General features: G+C 39.1%; 1 non-coding gene across 1 annotated transcript; it reads left to right on the plus strand.

The window, feature by feature from the left end:
• The first annotated feature begins 3324 nt into the window (after window positions 1-3324).
• On the plus strand, window positions 3325-3431 carry LOC118486113. The gene has a single exon (XR_004877969.1). It is a non-coding gene; the product is annotated as a small nucleolar RNA R71 (small nucleolar RNA).
• The last annotated feature ends 3821 nt before the right edge of the window (window positions 3432-7252 follow it).

A 7252-nucleotide genomic window follows, 5' to 3' on the forward strand; every position in this document is an offset into this window, starting at 1 on the left:
TTGTATTTAAGCAAACCTTAACCTTTGAGTTGGGGTTGATCAGTTAATCAAGAACTAGAGGCAGCCGAAACCTTTTGGGAGTCTTGTATCAGTCACAAGTTATTCAGTGAATGCAAGTTCCGGTTTGTTTTGATTATATTGTTTTGGTTTCGATTGCTATTATACTTGAATCCACTTGTGTTTGATTTCCGCACTTACACAAGTTCTAGTTTGATATCATTTGAAGATCCTCAAGGGTTTTACAAATATCAAGAGGACTTTTGGGGGAAGGGTTAGGCTTGGGTTAAAGGTAGGTGGTTGGGTTAGTGGTTAGTAGAAAAGGGCGAAAGGCGTAAAAACGTGGGTTTTCATAAGACTTTATTTTTATGACTTTTTATTTAATGAAGCATTTCTTCAAACACTGTTCTTTTTGATAAACTTGTTTGTTTATTTCTTTTGCCTTCATTATCATCATCATCATCATTTTTCTCTCTTTTTTTTTGATAAGGAAGTCATAAGAAAAACCGAGCTTTGTTACTAAAATAAAGGTTTAAAATGAAAAAAAGGGTTTTGGTGGGTAAAAGGGTGTTTGTTTTGTGGGTTAAGAAAATGAAAAGGTTTAGGCTCAAAAGGGGTTAACTAGGGGGATTTTGGGTAGGTGGTAAAAAAAAAGAAAAAAAAAACAATGGTGTAGAAATAAAAAGGGTTAATCCTAATGCCTCCATCATTTACTTACTCGGGTTTTAGTTGGTAAGGACCAGGAATGTATCGTCATGGCAAGTTCTAGAGTCGTAAGAACCAAGCGGCTATTCACATAAGAAACGAAAAATGAGCATTTAGTTTAAAGATGTATATTTGTATGCTCAGTAAAGGCTCAAAACTCACTTTTTGTGGGAATGAGTTTTTATGTGATCAAGTATATATAATCAAATTTTAACTAGACTTGTTATGCCTTTTTATAATTTTCTTATGTTGGTTCTTTTTATCACGACGCTATCGGTTATAAATTTGTAAAAATATAACCTTTTTTAGAACTTGAAATTCCCAAATTAAACCAAGACAAGTAAAAAAATGAAAATTTTTTGAAAAACTTTGGGGTGATTAGCGGTTCCAATAGAGTTTTGTGTAAGGCTTGTAATTAGGACTTGCAAGATTCAAGGTTTTAGCATCCCCCCCACACTTAAATTACACATTGTCCTCAAGGTGTCCCAAAAATAAGTTTTTAGGTTGATTGAATGTGTAAAAAGATGTGAAAAAGCAAAAATTTATGTTACTGGGCGTCTGGACACGGCCCCGTGTTCAGATCGCCAGTAACAGAAAATAAAACAAAGTAACAGAAGGCTGGACACGGGGGCGTGTTCAGTGAGCACGCTCCGTGTCCAGGTACCTGAACTGGGCATTTTTCTGCAGATGGTTGAGCACAGGGCGTGTTGGATGAGCACGGCCCCGTGCTGAACTTGCTGTAATGAAGAAAAATTGTCGGGTGGCCCTGTTTTTGTGCATGAGGTGTTGGTTCAAGTTTCCCTTGGTATCCTTCACCATCCCGATTGTGTTTTATTCCTGAAAATTAAAACTAAACTAGAAAACATAAAAATTAATCTAAACTAAACTAAGGATAGTTCCGCGGAATGCCTCCGTGGTGCGCCACGTTTATAAGGGTCCTTGGCTAGACCCAAAGCCTGGTCATATGTTACCCAAGTGGGATGTTTTGCATCCCATGCTGCACCATCAGAGAGCTCATCCAAACTCGAGTCTATGACCTTCATGTAGTTGACCGGGTTGTCGTCTTCTACTCTCTTTCCAACTCCAAACTTCATTTCCTTGTCCCCGATCCTCAATGTTAGTGTTCCACCATTCATGTCTACCACTGTGTGGGCCGTAGCTAGGAATGGCCTTCCTAAGATGAGTGGTACTTCGGTATCTTCCTCCATATCTAGTATGACAAAGTCGGCCGGGAAGACAAATTCGCCGACTTTGACCAATAGATTTCCAGCAACACCTTGTGGGTATTTGACGGAACTATCGGCGAGTTGTATGCTCATTTTTGTAGGGCTTGTTTTCCCTAGGCCGAGCCAGTTGAACATTGATGTGGGCATGAGGTTGATGCTAGCCCCGAGGTCGGCTAGTGCATTGCGAATGGGGGATTCCCCAATAGAACAAAGAATTGTGAAGCTTCCAGGGTCAATCTTCTTTTACGGGAGTTTGTTAAGTAGCAAGGCGTAGCATTCTTCGCTTAAATTAACTAATTACAATGATTCAATTTTCCTTTTATGAGTGAGGAAGTCCCTCATAAATTTTGAATATCTAGGCATTTGAGTTAGGACTTCGATAAATGAAACATTAACATGCAATTGTTTTAGCAAATTTTCGAACTTTGCGAATTGCTCATCGGTCTTTTGGCGAATTAACCGACCGGGGTATGGAACCGGAGGATTCTTGGTGGGCTCTTGATTTGGTGGAGAAGCCTTCTCTTGTTGGGGCGTGGGTGGAGTTATGGTTTGGCTAGATCGGCTTCTTTCAGTTGGAGGTAATGGAGCCTCCTCGGGACCCACGGTACGGTTTCTCAATGTGATGAGATGTACTTGCGCCTTTGGGTTGGTTTCGGTATTACTTGGTAACGCGCCTTGTGGTCTCTCGGAGAAATTTTGAACTAGTTAATTTAATTGTTTTTCAATGTTTTGAATACTAGCTTGTTGATTTCTAAAATTCAATTCCAATTGTTGAAATTGATCCGAGTTTTTCTTTTCGGTGTCGGAGATGAGGCGAGATACGGTATCTTCAAGCCTTTCTCGTCCCCCTTGTTGTTGAGAGAAATTTTGTGACTCGTTTCTTGTTTGTTGAAAGTTTGTTAGTTGGTTTAGATTTTGTTGGTTACTACTATTGCTGGGTTCTCTCCAACCAAGGTTAGGGTGGTTACGCCATCCTTGGTTGTAGGTACCCGTTGGAGGACCCGACGGCCTAGGTCTATTATCAATGTAGTTTACCGATTCTGTTTGATTATCTACTTCTTTCATACAACTCTAATTTTCATGTGGCCCACCACACCCCTCACAAGCCATAACCGAGGCCGTTTTTGTCATCTCTAGCTTTTTTATTTTTGAAGAAAGGGCCTCGATTTGAGCTTGTTAAGAAGTGCTTTCATCAACCTTATGGGCGCCCGGGGCAATAGATTTATTGCCTCGGGGAGTGTGCCAATGAAAATTGGTTTGAGCAATTTCCTCAATTTGATTATATATTTCATTTAGGCGACGATTACCTAAAAGTCCCTCGGAGCTAGAGTCAAGTGTTTGTCCTGTGTGTGGCAACAACCCATTATAGAAAGTGGATACTTGTTGCCATACCGCAAGACCGTGATGAGGACACTTTCTTAGTAGCTCCTTGAACCTTTTCCAAGTTTCATATAAGGATTCCATATCCTCTTGTGAATATGTATTAATTTCAGTCATTAATTTAGCCGTTTTAGCAGGAGGGAAATACTTATATAGAAACTTTTGGGCTAGTTCATCCCAGGTGTTTACCGAGCCAATTGGGAGGGTATTAAGCCAAGCCTTAGCTCGGTCTTTTAGTGAAAATGGAAACATTCGAAGGCGGATGGCGTCGTTTGATGCTCCATTGATCCGAAATGTATCACATATTTCTAAAAAAATAGTAATATGTAGATGGGGATCCTCGTCCGCAAGCCCATGAAAGGTATCACATATTTCTAAAAAATTAGTAATGTGGTAGGCCCATCTTTTGAAGGTGACGTTTGTCACAACCCCTGATCCCACCCTGGGAGCAGGAGCCGTGAGCCAGTTTCGGTGGTATGCGGTTATTGTCTAATTTGGCAGCGAAATTTACATCAGGATCGTAGTTAGGAAATATTTTATCAGAGTAAAATACCACATTTTCATAACATTAAACACATGGGTAAAACCCAAGTTTTCAGTACACACATTTCATAGGAATAAATCCTATTTTTATTTAAGAAAACATCTATTTCTTTTAGGTAACTTTATTGCCACTTTTCCAAGCCTTCAGTGCTGTCCAGCTGGCTTCTATTTGGCTTTTACATCTTGTTACCTGAAACGCGTTTTAAAAACAATTTGTCAGTGGGAAATACTGGTGAGTGAATCCCAGTTTAATCAAGTTTTTAATAAAAACCATAGTACAGTATTGAGGGCGCATCCGCAATTACGTTTGTTTCCAAGTCATATCAATTACCACCACACGGTACTGTCGTTCCGACTTATGGTCATGTTACTCCTCGCAATGTAGTAACAAATTTTGTATACAAAACCCCAAATTTACCGACTGTAATTGTATCCTTACAAATACTCAATAACTGTTTAATGTATAATTAATTAAGTGAGGTTTTGTAAAAACAGTTAACAAAAAGGAGATAACTCACATTGCTGTCTTAGATTATCCGTAAGGGTTTCCTGGTGACAATCTATAAATTACACAAATGCACGCGTGTTAGTATAATAACCCATTTTAACATTAGTAATACCCTCTCGGAGACGGTATTCCAACGACTACGTCGGGCAGAACCACGACAGCCGTTACGGAACCCTGGATCAATCTGGCAGAGTATCTAATACGTCTCCAGGGGTTATGATACTTACATCGGAGTAGAACCTCGCTATTGAGGGGGGTATAATACCCGTATATTATGCCTAATATTCAGAATTGAGAGAAAGATTTCGATTTTGAACGATTCTCGACTGAAATCCGATGGCCTTTATTTATAGTGCTGATTTTCAGGTTTCTCGCGGCCCGCTAAATGTAAGCTTAGGCTTACGTGGCCCGCGTAGTAGGGGAATAGGGCTGTAGGTGATTCGGGTCATCAATAGGTTCAACACGCGTTAGGACACGTGTCAATACCGGGGCTAGCTTGATCCTTAAGTTGACGCGGCCCGCGTAGGTGTAGCCAAAGGGCCACGCGGCCCGTGAGCGCACCAAATTTCATTTTTTTAATTACTTTTTATTAATATTTAAGGTATTTGGGGCCCGTTTTCGTGTATGGGGTGTATTTTAGGACATATTGGGATATTTTAAATATTTTTAAGGTGTCGGAAAAATTATGAGGGTGTCGGTTGTTATATCCTCACCACCTTGTTTTAGAGCTCGTCCTCGAGATCTATTGGAACAAGTGTGGATGTTTCCTTTGCATTTCTGATTCAAGCTCCCATGTGTATTCAGGTCCTCTCTTGGAGTCCCACGTTACTTTGACTAGAACTAATCTCTTATGCTTGAGATTCTTAATTTTCATGTCTTCAATTTGTAGAGGCCTTTCTACAAATTTGAGTTGCTCATTTACCTCTATATCCTTGAGAGGTACTACAAGTGATTCATCAGCTAGGCATTTCTTGAGATTTGATACATGGAATACATCATGTATTCCTACCATTTCCTCTGGCAGTTGTAGCTGATAAGCTACAGGTCCTATTCTTTTAATAATCTCAAAAGGTCCAACATATCTGGGACTTAGCTTCCCTCGTTTGATGAATCTTACCACTCCTTTCCAAGGAGAGACTTTTAACAATACCTTGTCACCTACTTGGAATTCTAGCGGCTTACGTCTGTTATCAGCGTAGCTCTTCTGTCGATCACGTGCTGCTTTCAGTCGTTCCTTAACTTAAATGATCTTGTCGGTTGTTTCTTGCACTATCTCAGGTCCAGATAGTTGCTTTTCCCCGATTTCTGCCCAACAGACTGGGGTTCGGCACTTTCGTCCATAAAGTGCTTCGAATGGTGCAGCATTGATACTTGTGTGATAACTATTATTATAATAAAATTCTATTAAAGGTAAGTGATCATCCCAATTACATCCGAAATCAATTACACAAGCTCTAAGCATGTCCTCCATTGTCTGAATTGTCCTTTCGCTTTGTCTGTCCGTTTGAGGATGATAAGCTGTGCTTAGATTTAGCTTGGTTCCCATTGCTTTTTGGAAACTTGTCCAAAAATAAGAGGTAAAACGGCTATCCCTATCAGAAACAATTGATAAAGGAATTCCATGTAATGAAACAATTTCATTTACATACAATTTGGCTAATTGTTCCATATTGAAAGTTTCATTCATTGGTAGGAAATGAGCTGATTTGGTTAGCCTGTCTATAATTACCCAGATTGTATCATTACCTTTTCTTGTTTTGGGTAATTTGGTAACAAAATCCATTGTTATCAATTCCCATTTCCACATTGGCATTTCTAACTGCTGTAACAAACCTGAGGGTTTCTGATGTTCAGCTTTAACTTGCGAACAGGTTAAACATTTAGAAACATAAGCTGCTATGTCCTTCTTCATTCCTATCCACCAGAAATTTTTCCTTAAATCCTGGTACATTCTATCACTTCCTGGATGCATCGTATACTTAGACTTATGAGCTTCTTCTAATATACGGTGACGCAGGTTACCTAATTTAGGTATCCATATTCTCTTTTTATGGAATCTCCAAATTCCATCTGTTCCTTGTTTTAATTCTTTAATCATTCTTTTTAATTTTTTAGTATCATCCTTGATTACTGATTCTTGGGTTTTTCTAATCTGATCATTTAAATCTACTTGTAGATTTAATTTAAGAGAACTTACCCTTTTTGGCTTTTCGTGATACTTTCGACTTAAAGCATCAGCCACTACATTGGCTTTTCCTGCATGATACTGGATATCACAATCATAATCACTAAGAATCTCCATCCAGCGTCTTTGTCTCATGTTCAGCTCTTTTTGCCTGAAAACATACCTTAAACTCTTATGATCTGTGAATATGGTAAACTTACTACCATAAAGGTAATGTCTCCAAATCTTAAGGGCAAAAATTATGGCTCCTAATTCTAGATCATGGGTTGAATAATTCTCTTCATGATTCTTAAGTTGTCTAGATGCGTAAGCTATCACCTTTTGACGTTGCATCAATACACATCCATAACCTAACTTAGAAGCGTCACAATAGACTACAAAGTCTTCAGTTCCTTCTGGTAACGCTAATATGGGTGCATGGGTTAATCTTTGCTTAAGGATTCTAAAGACTTCTTCCTGTTTTGGTCCCCATTCAAACTTAATGGATTTACAGGTTAACTTAGTTAAGGGAACGGCTATTCTAGAAAAATCTTGAATGAATCTTCTATAGTAACCGGCCAATCCTAAGAAACTTCTAACCTCGGTTGGTGATTCAGGGGTTTTCCATTTGGTAATCGCCTCGATCTTTGTTGGATCCACATAAATTCCTTCATGATCGACTAAGTGTCCAAGAAACTGTATCTGTTCTAACCAAAATTCGCATTTTGA

This window comes from Helianthus annuus, chromosome 13, assembly GCF_002127325.2.
Source record: "Helianthus annuus cultivar XRQ/B chromosome 13, HanXRQr2.0-SUNRISE, whole genome shotgun sequence".
In the NCBI taxonomy this organism is placed as follows: Eukaryota; Viridiplantae; Streptophyta; class Magnoliopsida; order Asterales; family Asteraceae; genus Helianthus; species Helianthus annuus.